General features: G+C 42.3%; 1 protein-coding gene across 1 annotated transcript in view; it reads left to right on the forward strand.

Moving 5' to 3' along the window:
* Positions 1 to 14,537, forward strand: part of mrpl3 (mitochondrial ribosomal protein L3) — a 54,607-nt gene that overhangs the window by 18,251 nt on the left and 21,819 nt on the right. The gene's annotated exons all lie outside the window — the stretch shown is intronic.

A 14,537-nucleotide genomic window follows, 5' to 3' on the forward strand; every position in this document is an offset into this window, starting at 1 on the left:
GGCTTTGAGGAGTCAGGAGTTGAATTACTCGATGCAGTATTCCTAGCCTCTGACCTGCTTTTGTAGCCCCTGTGGTGAGTCCGGTTGAGTTTCTGGTCAATGGTAACCCCCAGGATGCTGATAGTAGGGGATTCAGTGATGGTAATGCCATTGAATGTCAACGACAGTGGTTACATTCTGTCTTATTTGGAGATAGTGATTGGTGGCATTTGTGTGGTGTGAATATTACTTGCCACTTATCAGCCTAAGCCTGGAAATTGTCCAGATCTTGTTGCGTTTGAACATGGACTGCTTTAGTGTTTGAGGTGTTGCAAAGGTGATGAACATTGTGCAATCATTGGTGAACATCTGACTTCTGACTTTATGATGGAGGGTAGCAGCTAAAGATAGTTGAGCTTAGGACTCTGGCAACTCCTGCAGAGATGTCATGGAGCTAAGGTGACTAACCTCCAACAACCGCAACCATCTTCCTACGTGGAAGGTATGACTCCAACCAGCAGGAGTATGCCCCATGATTCCCATTGGTTCCAGTTTTGTTAGCGCTCCTCAATGTCACACTCGGTCAAAAACCTGATGTTGAGGGTTGTCACTCTCCCCTCACCTCGGCACTTCTGCCTATGTTTGAAACAAGTCTGAGTGGCCCTGGTGGAACCCAAACTGGGTATCACTGAGCAGGTGCTGCTTGATAGCACTATTAATGACACCTTCCATTACTTTACTGATGATTAAGAGTAGACTGATGGGGCATTAATTAGTTGGGTTGGATTTGTTCTGCTTTTTATGTACAGGGCATAACTGGGCAATTTTCCACATTGCTGGGTAGATACCAGTGTTGTAACTGTACAGGAAGAGCTTGGCTAAGATCGTGGCAAGTTCTGGAGCACAAGTCTTCAGTAATATTGCCGGAATGTTGCCGGGGCCCATGGTCTTTGCAGCATCCAGTGCCACCAATCATTTCTTGATATCGTGTGGTGTGAGCCAAATGACAGAAGACTTGTATGCTGGGGCCCTGTGAGACTTTGTGGGGTCCAGAGTCAATGTTGAGGACTCGTTCGGAGCGACTCCCTTCCGACTGTATCCCATTGTGCCACCACCTCTGCTACATCTGTCCTGCAGGCAGGACAGGACATATTCAGTAAATCCATTATTCATCAAATGTGCAACTCTCAATTCTGCAGCATCTAGACATGACGGGCAATATTTTTGCACTGACAGTCGTTCGTGTGTGGAATGGACTTCCAGAGGAAGTGGTGAATGTGGGTGCAGTTGCAATGTTTAAAAGCCATTTTGGATACCTACGTGAATAGGAAAGGTTTGGAGGGATAGGGGCCAAGCACAGTCAGGTGGGATTAGTTTCCGTGCTGTATGACTCAATGGCCTTGTGGACTGAGCTTTGATTTGCACTTTTATCACTCCTTGCTTGCTTATCTAGTCTGTAAACCTGCATTGTCACAACAGGTTATGTTGATAAGGTCTTTATACATTTGCTGTTTGTGCTCTCTCTTTTACAGCACTTTCACGTATTTTATCATCTGAGAATTTCATTGCTAAAACTGGAAACCTGTCCTCTTATTTCTATATATTTTGCACGGCACTTATTAAAATGCTTTGTGTTCATGCCTAATGCAATAAAACTACCAAATCTAAATAAAATGTTTCTTCTGTATCTCCGGAGCATGTTGAGGGTTATAGGCACTTAACTTACTTGGTGGGAACTTACTGAGACTGATGGCTACATTTTGAATCAGTTTGCTAATGGGTCATTCTTTTCTTCTTACTTGGAAGTTCTTAGTTGTGAGTCGCTATTTTGGGATAATATATATCTAACCAGGTCTATCTTTATGCTAAAGACAGTGCTTCCCAAACACGCTCTGCTACTGTGACCCTATTTTGAGGATTAAAAATTGTTGTGACCCCTTAGTAATATCTGAGAACGAAGTGGAGAGGGGGAGAAAAGAGATACAAATGGAGGTGGGGGAGAGACCTGTGAGGTGGTGACCCATAGGAACTGAGGGATTGGGTTACTCAAAATGGGGACTGATAGAAAATTACCTGGTCAGCTATCTCATTGCACGTTATGGGACCGTGCTGTAAACAAAATTGACTGCAACACGTTGCAACAGTGACTACACTTCAAAAGTACTTCATCAGCTGTGAAGTGCTTCGAAACATCATGAGGGCATCAAAGATGCTTCTATCATTTCAAGTCCTTTGTGTTTATTGCCGCATTTATTTTTCAACGTGAATACAACCATTTCAGCTCTTTGAGAATTGATGTCAATTGTAAGGCAATGAATTTATGCTATGATTGCATGGAATCGTAAGTACTTTTAACTTATGATTATACAGTGGACAACATTTTCAGTGGTAACAGAGATAACAAGGTGTAGAGCTGGATGAACACAGCAGGCCAAGCAGCATCAGAGGAGCAGGAACGCTGACGTTTCGGGCCTAGACCCTTCTTCAGAAAATGCTACATCTTGTTATCTCGGATTCTCCAGCATCTGCAGTTTCTACTATTTCAGTGGTGACAGTTTGCTTTATATGATTGATCATTCAGATCCAGTAAAGCTTATTTTGATTTTATTTTACATATGATTTGAATTTGATATGAAAATATATTTGTTCTCTGAATAGTGGCCTCTTTGCTCAAGTTATTTAATTTTTAATGTAAGAACAAGACTTTATTAAACTGACGTGCTTGTCAGTTTCCACAGGTATGTTAACAATACCCAGTTCTACTTCACCATCATGTCGCTCTTGACCCCTCCACTGCAGCACTGCTTATCCAACATATATGGGCTGACATTTCTTCCCATTCAGTAGATGAAAGACTGAAGCCATTGTCTTCTCTCTTCCCCATTTCCCAGCAGCAACTTTATCCCCCTCCTGGGCAACTAACTGAGGCTGAACAAGATGGCTTACAACTACCATGTGGGATCTGACTCCAAAATCAGCATCTTATGCCATCTCTCCTATTGCCTACCTCCACCTCTTTAATGTCTTGTCTTCTGACACTGTCCCTGCCCAAGCTCAGCTGCTGATATCCTCAACTGTGCCCTTGTCACCTCTCTACACTTGATTATTTTAATATTATGTACACACTGCTGACCCGCTTCCCACATTGATCACCAGAAGCTTAGAGTTTCAAAAATTCTGCTGCCCATAGCCTAACTTGTACAAAGTTTAATTCTCCCTCACCCCTGTGCTCAGTAACCTATATTGGCTTCTGGCTCATTATTTTTTTAAATTCTAAACTTATTTTCAAATTTTTCAATGGCCTCAGTCCTCTTTAACTTTGTAATCTTTTCCAGCCCCAAAACCCTTTGATATCTCCACTTGTCAAATTCTGGTCTCTTAAGTATCCCTCACCATTATTTCCACACCATTGGCAGGCACACCTTCAGCTGCCTTGGTTGCAGGCTCTGAAATTTCCACCTTAAACCATTCCACCTTTCTTCATAGCTTTTCTTTCTTACAATGCTCCTTAATATTTACCTCATTGACCGAGCTTTTGGTTATTTACCTGGTAGATCCTTATGTAGCTCATGTTTTGTTTTATAATGCTTCTGTGAAGCACCTTGATAGATTTTATTCCATTAAAGGAGCTGTATCAAAGGAAAATTCTAGACATTCTATTGCCCTTGTGTACTGTTTTGATACAGAGAGTCACAGTAGATTACAAGTCCTCAATGCATATAGGCTTACAATTTCCAATTCCTGTGTGTAACCAACTTTATATGTTCATGGAGGATTCATCATGACCTTTACAGTATTCAAAATAAATACAGCATGTGTATAGTAGCGGCAAGGAACAAATAATCCGTTTAAGATAGATATGTTTCATTAATATTATTGGTTAATAACTGTGTACCATATCCTACAAAAAATTATCGGTAATCCTTTGATGTTTTGTTACTCATCTGGAGCAAAACGTTGCAAACCCCTAAACTTTCTAACCCCAATCCTAATCCTAACCTTTCAATTAACTTTCTAAAAGCTGAAACTGAGTTAAGAAGGGCTTTAATATGGATATTCCACTAGATCAACAGCTTAATTTATCCCGACACACTCTCTTTTTGGTGATGGAATTAGAGAATGTTTCCATCGCCTCAAGGATTGGCTTCCTCAAGATTTCTTCAGCCAGACTTCAATACTTTAATTTCCCACAAACTTTAACTGTGATACAATCTGTGTTTTCTCAAGCAATATTTGCAACATTATTGTCATTTCAAACTTCCACTAGTAGCTCCATGTGTCAACACCAAAACGCTTGATCCGGCTTCCTAATCTTATCATATCTTAGTCCCACTCTACTATCTGTGACCCCATCCTATTCTGTGTTCCCTCAGGAAACACCCCTTTTTTGTTTTTGCTGCCCTGACAACTGGTTTCTTCTCAACCTTCCATTGAGTTGCTAATTCAGCCACTATGCTCCCAGTTTCTGAATCTTGGTGTTGTCCCTTCTCTCTCTAATCCAATTGAAAAGAAGAGCTAAAGCTTGATTCATCTCTCCCAGAATAGGGCACGTTAACCTTCAATTTAATTCTAGAAGAACTGCACCCAATAATTTAAGATTCATTCAGCACTGCTAATAATTCAACATTGATCATATAAGCTCTGCAGTGACACTGAAAATAAAAGTCGATTGTTAACTTAAAACACTCAGAAGGATTGTGTTTGGCCCTAAGACTCATCCTGTTAGTTTTTAATTAACTGAAGGATAAATAAATAGACCTTCAGGCTGAACACTGCATTTAATGATTCAGTAGATGGTGGATTCATGACATGGCTTTATAAAAAGAAATAGAAATTTTGCAGACATTCACGTGTTTTTAAATCGAACACGAGTCTGTCAATATGCACTTACTGGATTCCCTGATGTACCAGTGGATTGAGCACAAACTCTTTTTGAAACAAAAATGGTATCACTTCAGTAAGTAATCAAGCAGCAAAGCAAGACTGAAGTTGGCAGGTTTTCCAGTCTTTACTCAGCCAAAACAACTTGTTTCAGATTTTATTCCGATCACTTTGGGTCTGGCACTCGGTGATCCATCACGCACAGTTACTGCTGTCAAACACCACAGGCACGCTGTTTCGTTTTTAATTGATTTGCAGGGTAATTCCTGGACTTAACCGTTAAGAACATGTTCTCAGCTGGTGCTGTTTTAACGACTAATGAAAGTCATTACAATACCTCAGTGCAGACTTTAGGAGTTAAGAGACTGAGAATGCTGAGTAACTCTTTCGAATCAACTTTTTGGATAATATTCATCAGGTATCTGTTTCAACCGTTATTGCCAATTTTTTAGCAACCTTCTCTATCACTTAAACAATCTCTCGCAGCGGCCACACATCACGATGACGACAAAGAGATTTCACTCAACTGTCTCAGATGACCGTTTTTCCGAATTACGAAACAAAACCTTCAAAAATGTATAACTTGGTTCATCAATAGAATTGAAACAGGGAGACAAAGACAAACGCCATTTCTTTCTATTTATCGTGATATTAGTAAAGAGGGGAACTGTAGAAGGTCAGTGAGCAACAGGAAATGTATAAATATTCGCAGAAATACACCTAAGACACTAGGTGTCAAAAGAAAGAAAATTTTTATGCCAAGAGGCATGAAATATAATGTTTTAAAGAAGAACATTTTCAAATCCAATGTCAGTGTGCATTTATCTCATCTCCACCTCTTAAAAGAATGGCTTACCAACTCAAACGAAGAAGTGCTCAGGCAGTCCTGCAGGGCATTTAAACACCAAGAAATCAATGCAGCCAAGAACAGCATCACCCATGTCTGAAGCTGGAAGGTCCTGTTCCTTTAATGTAGGATTGGGAGGAACGTTCCTCCTCTTGTCCATTCCACATACACCCTATCCTCTTATTTAAGCTTCCAAGCCATTCTTAAGCATTGTTTCCTGCTACCATTGACAGCGGTCACCTGAGGTCAGACAGTCCCAGACAGGAGACCTCCAACTCCTTCCCTGCATTATGCAAAGTGCCTATCGCCTGTTGGGGTGAGCAAAGGTTATATTACCCTTCATAGCAAGACGATTCGAGTACAGGTGCAGAGGTATCTTGCTGCTGTTGTACAGGGCTTTGGTGAGACCACATCTGGAATATTGAGTGCAGTTTAAGTTTCCTTACCTGAGGAAAGATGTTCTGGCAATGGAGGGAGTGCAGCAAAGGTTTACCTAGGGTGGCAGGACTCATGTACGAAGAGACTCTGGATTGGTCAGGACTATCTTCACAGGAATTCAGAGGAATGAGGGGGCGGGGGGGTCTATTGGAAACCTTTTAATGTTTTAACAGGATTAGACAGGGTGAAGACAGGAAGAACGTTCCTGATTACTGGGGAGTCCAGAACTAAGGGTCACAGTTTAAGGATGTGGGCTAGTCACATGAGATGAGGAGAAATGTCGTCACGCACAGAGTGGTGAGCCTTTGGCATTCTCTGTGACAGAAAGTGGTTGAGGCCAAAATGTTGAACGTTCTCAAGAAGGAGTTAGATATAGATCTTCAGACTAAAAGGGATCATTGAAACGCAGAATGTAGGATCAAAAACAGACCATTTGACCCTTTGAGTAACAGAAGAGTGTCAGAATAAACTGAGCAGTCTATCAAGTGGGATGTCTGCGTTACATACCTCTTAACTCAGCGTAAGCTTTTAGAAAGGTGTTCGAGTTGGTGTGAGCCAAAGAAGAACGTTTGTATCTTGCAAAGAATCATCAGAGGGCTACAAGAAGGGGGCTATTTGTAACGTACCCCTCAACTTTCTCCGATTGATCTCCAACTCTGTAAAGTCATGGGCCCTCAATGTTTGTGTGCAGAAAATAATGGAACATGTATGTTTACTGCCTCAACATCAACCCACCAGTTTATTGCTGTCTGGGCCTCCGAGCAGTCAGACACTGCCTCAACCTGGGCTCTGTCTTCAGAGAATTGTTCACCGTTTACCTGATCACATACCTCAACCTCAAATGAGGAGGGGTTTTCAGTTTCATTGTCCTTCAGTTGCTTACCCTGCTCTAACAGCTAGCAAACACCTTGTATTGTCCTGGTTTGCACTGTCAGTACTTAAGAATTACGGGGTCCTGTTTACCAACATGAATGAGATTTGCACCATGATCCGAACCACGTCTTGCAATGAAAGGAGGCAAATCTGAGAAACTTCTGGCCAGTGGGTTGTCATGATGTGATTGAGCTTCATGTTCAAACCCAACTGTAGGAGAGAAAATGTAATGCAGCTAAGATGAAAATCTTACCAAAAATATTTGCGTCACCAGCCATATCTGCACTTAACATTCAATACTGCTATTTCTTAAAAGGTGGGAAACACAAAGCTATGAATCTGGGGAGTGGTTAAAGCAAATCGTTATATAGACACATTTTAAGGAGGAAGTAGGGAAGCATTTGAGGAAGAAGGGAATAGAGGGTTATGATGGATTTTAATGAGGAAAAATGGATGAAGGCTGAAGTGGAGCAGAAGGACTGTTTGGGCTGAATGGCCTGTTAATGTGTTGTAAATCTTATGTAATTCTTGAGGTGGAGGCTAGCCTGAAAAGGTCTGAACTAGAGGCAGTTCACTTTAAAAGATAAAAGCAAGAAAGTTACAATAAGCTTCAAAACATTATAGTTCAGCCTCAACTGGAATATTGTGCAGTAAGGCTTCACAAGAATGGTTCCAGGAATGAGAAGATTTTGTTACGTGGATAAATTGAAGAAGCAGGGGCTCTCCTCCTCGTAAAAGATTGGGAGGAGATTTGGTAGAGGTGTTCAAAATCATGAATCTGTACAGAGTGGATGAGAACAGAGTATTTCCATTGGCAAAAGGATCAAGAACTAGAGTATACTGACTTAAGGTGATTGGCGTAAAGAAACAGTGACACCAGAAGGAATTTTCTTTATGCAGTGGCTGGTTAGGAACTGGGCTCCATTGTCTGTGAATGTGATGAAGCTGATTCAGTAATGGCTTTCAAAAGAGAATTGGCCAAGTATCTGCAGGGAAAGACTAGAAGGACCACAGAGTAAAGGCAGCAAAGCAGAATTTGGGAATTTCTCTTCGAGAACTGGCACAAACTGATGGACCACATGGCTCCTCCTATGCTGTAACCATTCTGCAATTCAGTAGTACAATAAAATATTACATTTAAATAAATCACAAGAAAAGTAACCAAAAGCATTTTCCTTCTCAACTGTTTGATGAAGAATGTACCCACTGAGATTGGAGTTCTAAAATATTTGCATTTCTAGGATTGAAGGTTAAATCTCTGAGCTACTTCAGAACCTGTTGTATGCATACGTATCTGTCTGAATTATTATTGTAAATCTGCTGATGAGCTGTAGGATGTTGCTGCTGTTATTTGAGTCGGCTTATGTGGTAACTCCAGAATCGTAGACTCATAAATTAGTTGCAGTCATTGTCTAATGTAAGATGTACATTTTTTTAAAAAAAAAAGACTGGTATTTATGTAGTACTTTTCTTAACCCTTTAAAACATATGAACTTTTGAAATTACTGAAAAAAAAGGTGTACGGTTAAACATACCTTTCAGCTTGCACCCATCAACTCAGGCCAGTATAATCCGGGCCCTCCCCCACTCAACGCCCCTAAAAATTGCAGGAAAAGTTTTCCACTCCCATTCTGTCTGGATGCGGCAATTTTCCTCTTCCCCAACATGGGCCCATGGTTACTTGGATGGAACCCCTCTTCCAGGCCCGTTTAAAAAGCAAATGGGATGTCCCGTGACCTACATATGAACCCCATTGGTCACGTGGTAGAGTTCTAGATTGGGCCTATGCTGGAAACAACATTTAAATATGAAAATTTCACAGGCAGCTTGTGTAACCTACACAGAAATACTGAGGGCTGCTGCATTTCCCTTCTATTTATGTTCCCTGTGTTCTTTCGTGAAATGTGGGTGTCACTGGGAGACCTGGCTTTTTCTGCCCGTTCTAGTTTTCCACGAATTGAATGGCTTGGTGAGCTGTTTTAGAAGGCAGTTAAGAACGAACCACATTTGTGTGGGTCAGGAGTCACATAGGCCAGAAGACTACACCTGACCAGGTAAAGACAGCAGATTTTTTTTTTCTCCCCAAGGGGCATTGGTGAATTACAGAGATTTACATTGGATTTTACAGAGAATTGACAATAGTTGTCATGGTCACCATTTCTGACACCAGTTTTCAATTTGACATTTATTTATTGAGTTCAAGTTCCACATCGTGCCATCAGGGAATTTGAATGCCTGCCCCAGAGGGTTGGGGTGGATCACTGGCCTAGTGACATTACCACAATGCTGGCATCTGCTCCATTCCCTACTTTCCTACTGATCCCCATCTCCAGCAGCATCCTACCCATAGAACATAGAACATAGAACATTACAGCGCAGTACAGGCCCTTCGGCCCTCGATGTTGCGCCGACCTGTGAAACCAATCTGAAGCCCATCTAACCTAAACTATTCCATTATCATCCATATGTTTATCCAATGACCATTTAAATGCCCTTAAAGTGGGCGAGTCTACTATTTTTGCAGGCAGGGCATTCCACGCCCTTACTACTCTCTGAGTAAAGAACCTACCTCTGACATCTGTCCTATATCTATCACCCCTCAATTTAAAGCTATGTCCCCTCGTGCTAGCCATCACCATCCGAGGAAAAAGGCTCCCACTGTCCACCCTATCTAATCCTCTGATCATCTTGTATGTCTCTATGAAGTCACCTCTTCACCTTCTTCTCTCTAACGAAAACAGCCTCAAAACCCTCAGCCTTTCCTCATAAGACCTTCCCTCCATACCAGGCAACATCCTGGTAAATCTCCTCTGCACCCTTTCCAATGCTTCCACATCCTTCCTATAATGCGGTGACCAGAACTGTACGCAATACTCCAAGTGCGGCAGCACCAGAGTTTTGTACAGCTGCAACATGACCTCATGGCTCCGAAACTCAATCCCTCTACCAATAAAACCTAACATACTGTACGCCTTCTTAACAACGCTATCAACCTGGGTGGCAACTTTCAGTGATCGATGCACATGGACACCGAGATCTTTCTGCTCATCCACACTACCAAGAATCTTACCATTAGCCCAGTACTCTGTATTCCTGTTACTCCTTCCAAAGTGAATCACCTCACACTTTTCCGCATTAAACTCCATTTGCCACCTCTCAGCCCAGCTCTGCAGCTTATCTATGTCCCTCTGTAACCTGCAACATCCTTCCGCACTATCCACAACTCCACCGACTTTGGTGTCATCTGCAAATTTACTAACCCATCCTTCTACGCCCTCATCCAGGTCATTTATAAAAATGACAAACAGCAGTGGCCCCAAAACAGATCCTTGAGGTACACCACTAGTAACTGAACTCCAGGATGAACATTTCCCATCAACCACCACCCTCTGTCTTCTTACAGCTAGCCAATTTCTGATCCAAACCGCTAAATCACCCTCAATCCCATGCCTCCGTATTTTCTGCAATAGCCTACCATGGGGAACCTTATCAAATGCTTTACTGAAGTCCAAATACACCACATCAACCGCTTTACCCTCATCCACCTGTTTGGTCACCTTCCTGAAGAACTCAATAAGGTTTGTGAGGCACGACCTACCCGTCACAAAACCGTGTTGACTATCCCTAATCAAATTATTCCTTTCTAGATGATTATAAATCCTATCTCTTATAATCCTTTCCAACACTTTACCCACAACCGAAGTAAGGCTCACTGGTCTATAATTACCAGGGTTGTCTCTACTCCCCTTCTTGAACAAGGGGACAACATTTGCTAGTCTCCAGTCTTCTGGCACTATTCCTGAAGACAATGACGACATAAAGATCAAAGCCAAAGGCTCTGCAATCTCCTCTCTAGCTTCCCAGAGAATCCTAGGATAAATCCCATCCGGCCCAGGGGACTTATCTATTTTCACACCTTCCAGAATTGCTAACACCTCCTCCTTATGAACCTCAATCCCGTCTAGTCTAATAGACTGTATCTCAGTATTCTCCTCGACTACATTGTCTTTTTCCTGTGTGAATACTGACGAAAAATATTCATTTAGCACCTCTCCTATCTCTTCGGACTCCACGCACAACTTCCCACTACTGTCCTTGACCGGCCCCAATCTTACTCTAGTCATTCTTTTATTCCTGACATACCTATAGAAAGCTTTAGGGTTTTCCTTGATCACCTATAGAAAGCTTTAGGGTTTTCCTTGATCTACAGCTGCTGTCAGCATCTCACACACAGCCTGAGGCTGTCACCACTGGGAGTTAAACAAAGCTCAGGACTCAAAATCGCAGGTTGTCTGCAGGGATGAGCAAATGGGTAGAACTGCGATATGGATGTCTCACTGCTTCTAGGGTGTCAATGTCAAAACCAAAACCGCAACTTCTCTGTGTTATGTCCACATGACTTTTAGCTGCCCTTTTGGACTTATTAGTCAGTTTTACTGCTGCATGTGAGGGGCAACATCCAAACCGTTGCACGTGTATTAGGAAGTTTTTGGCACTCTCATCTCTGAGTCAAAAGACCAAGGTTTCAATTTCCTCTTTCCTCTCCAGGATTTTAGTACAAAATCTAGGCCAACGGACCGCATGGTGCACTGTTGTCAATTTTTGGATGACACATGAAATTAGGACCTGTCTGCCCTCTCAGGACATTAAAAATTTGAAGAAGAGCAGGACAGTTCTCCCTGGTGCTTAACTTGCAACCAACATCACTCTGGTGGACTATCTGGATATTAGTATATTGTGAGATCTTGTCTACAAATTGGCTGCTATGTTTCCTACATTAATGCATTTCAAAATAGCTTAAGTGACTCAAAACCTAATTGACTGACTAAGTATTCTGAAGAAGGGTCACTGGACCCAATACATTAACTTGATTTCTCTCTACAGATGCTGCCACAACTGTTGAGATTTTCTAGCAATTAAAACAGAAGTCGCTAGAAAAGCTCAGCAGGTCTGGCGGCATCTGTGGAGAGAAATCAGAGTTAACATTTCAGGTCCAGTGACCCTTCCTCAGAGTTGATGGTAGCTAGGAAATGTTGGTTTTTATGCAGAAGATAGGGTGGGGGGGTGCGGGTAAGGAGTGAATGATAGGTGGAGATAGAGCTTAAAGAGAGAAAAACAGTCAAACAGACAAAGAACTGGATAGGAATCAGGCTACGAGGATGAATAGCTGCTAATGGGAACTGTTAGCGGTTAACAATGAGTTGTGTGTAATGGCAGACTGTGTGATAACAAGGCCTTGTGTGTAGAGGTTGGGGTAAGGACATGGGAGCGCCTCAAGCCCTAAAGTTGTTGAACTCTATATTGAGCCAGAAGGCAGCAGGGTTCCCAAGTGGAAAATTAGGTTCTGTTCTTCCAGCTTGCGCTGAGCTTCGCTGGAGCACTGCAGCAAGCCTGAGAGAACGAGATCTTGGCCAAGAAAGCTTCCAGTTGCCTGCCACTTCAACACACCACCTTGTTCCTTGGCCAACATCTCTCTCTCAGGCTTGCTGCAGTGCTCCCACGCAAGCTGGAATAACAGCACCTCATTTTCCACTTGGCAACTCTGCAGCCTTCTGGATTCAATATCAAGTTGAATAACTTTAGAGCATGAGGCTCTCCCACGTGTTTACGTCAACTCCCACACACCAGGCCTTGTTATCACATAGTCTGCTATTGCACACAATCCATTGTTAGCTACTAACAGTCCCCAGAATAGCTATTCACCCTCCCTGCCTGATCATTATCGACTCCTTTGTCCAATTGTTCTTCTCTCTCTTTGGGTTCTGTTGTTTACTCCTTACCCCTCCCCATCCTATCTTCTGCATATAAACCAACATCTTCCTAGCGATTATCAGTTTTGAGGAAGGGTCATTGGACCTGAAACATTAACTCTGATTTCTCTCCGCAGATGCTGCCAGACCTGCAGAGCTTTTCCAGCAATTTTTGTTTTAGTTTCTGATTTCCAGCATCCGCAGTTCTTTCGGTTTTTATTTTTGAAGAATTTCTGTTTTTGTGACTCAAAGCCACCTTAAGGTTCCTTTTGCTTCTCAAGAACCTATCCTGTGCTGTATGTTCAGTTACTGGGCTAAATATCTGGGCATCTTCCCAACATATTTAGTTTTTTTTAATTTTACTGTCATGTGTACTCAAGTACAGGAGTACAGTGAAAAATGTGTAATGCCGCTACACATGGTGCTTCTTAGGTACAAAAAATGTAGGTACAAAGTAATAAGAGAAACAGTTAAAAAGTTAAGTATTGCGTTCATAGAATAAGTAGAAAAATAAGGTAATAGTTAACATTAAAGTCTTTCTTAGTTTAAACTAGAAAACAAAGGAAGATGAAGGGTCTAGGCCCGAAACGTCAGCCTTTCTGCTCCTATGATGCTGCTTGGCCTGCTGTGTTCATCCAGCTCTGCACCTTGTTGTCTCGGATTCTCCAGCATCTGCAATTCCTACTATCTCTGATCCAAGTTAAAAATTCAGTAGTCTTTGAGTCCTTCATTTATCCCTCAGCTGCCTGTTGTTGACGCTGCTGCTGTAGAAACATGATGGAAATTCTATTGAAATAAATGAAAAGCAACGTGGAAAAAAAAATTATACCGCCTAAAAAAAAAAATGCAGGTTGCTGACTGGTTGCAGCAATACACAAATGTTGATGTGTAGTCATGATTATAACATAAAGTGAAGTTGCTGTAGTCCCAGAGGGCTGCTCTTTCACAGAGAGAGGCGACTGGTAGTGAGTTTAACCTGACGGTCTCCATGCCTCGGGCAAGGGGTGAGGTAAAGAAGGCGAATCCTTCATGGTGAGCACAGCTGGTGTCTGAACTGAATCCATGCTGTGTCAGCATCCCTTTGCATCCAACCAGCTGAGCTAATCGGGCATTGGTAACTAGGCCAGCATTTATTACCTATCCTTAATTGTCCTTGAGAAGGTGGTGGTGGGCTGCCTTCCTGAACCACTGCAGTCCTTGTGCTGTATCTTGACCCATAGTGCTGTTAGGGAAAGGATTTCGACCCAGCGACACTGAAGGAATAGTGATATATTTCCAAGTCAGATTGGTGAGTGACTCAGAGGAGAGCATGCAGGTGGTGGTGTTCCCACGTATCTGCTGCCCTTGTCTGTCTGCATGAAATGTTTGTGGATTTGGAAGGTGCTGTCTCAGGAGCTTTGGTGAATTTCTGCAGTGTAGCTTGTAGATGGTACACACTGCTGCTAATGTCTGTTGGTGATGGAGGGAATGGATGGTTGTGGTTATGGTGCCAATCAGATGGCCTGCTTTGTCCTAGATGGTTTTGAGCTTGAGTGTTGTTAGAGCTACACGCATCCAGACAAGTGGAGAGTATTCCATCATATTCCTGACTTGTGCCTTCTGGATGGTGGACAAACTTTGAGGAGTTAGGACTTGAGTTACAGACTGCAGGATACCAAGGTTCTGACCTGCTCTTGTAGCCATTGTGTTTATTTGGCCGGTTTGGGTCAGTTTCTGGTAAATGATAACATTCTAAACCCCCCCCCAACTCAGTGATGTAATGCCATTGA

The sequence above is a fragment of the Rhincodon typus genome, chromosome 2 (genome assembly GCF_021869965.1).
Source record: "Rhincodon typus isolate 14 chromosome 2, sRhiTyp1.1, whole genome shotgun sequence".
NCBI classification, from domain to species: domain Eukaryota; kingdom Metazoa; phylum Chordata; class Chondrichthyes; order Orectolobiformes; family Rhincodontidae; genus Rhincodon; species Rhincodon typus.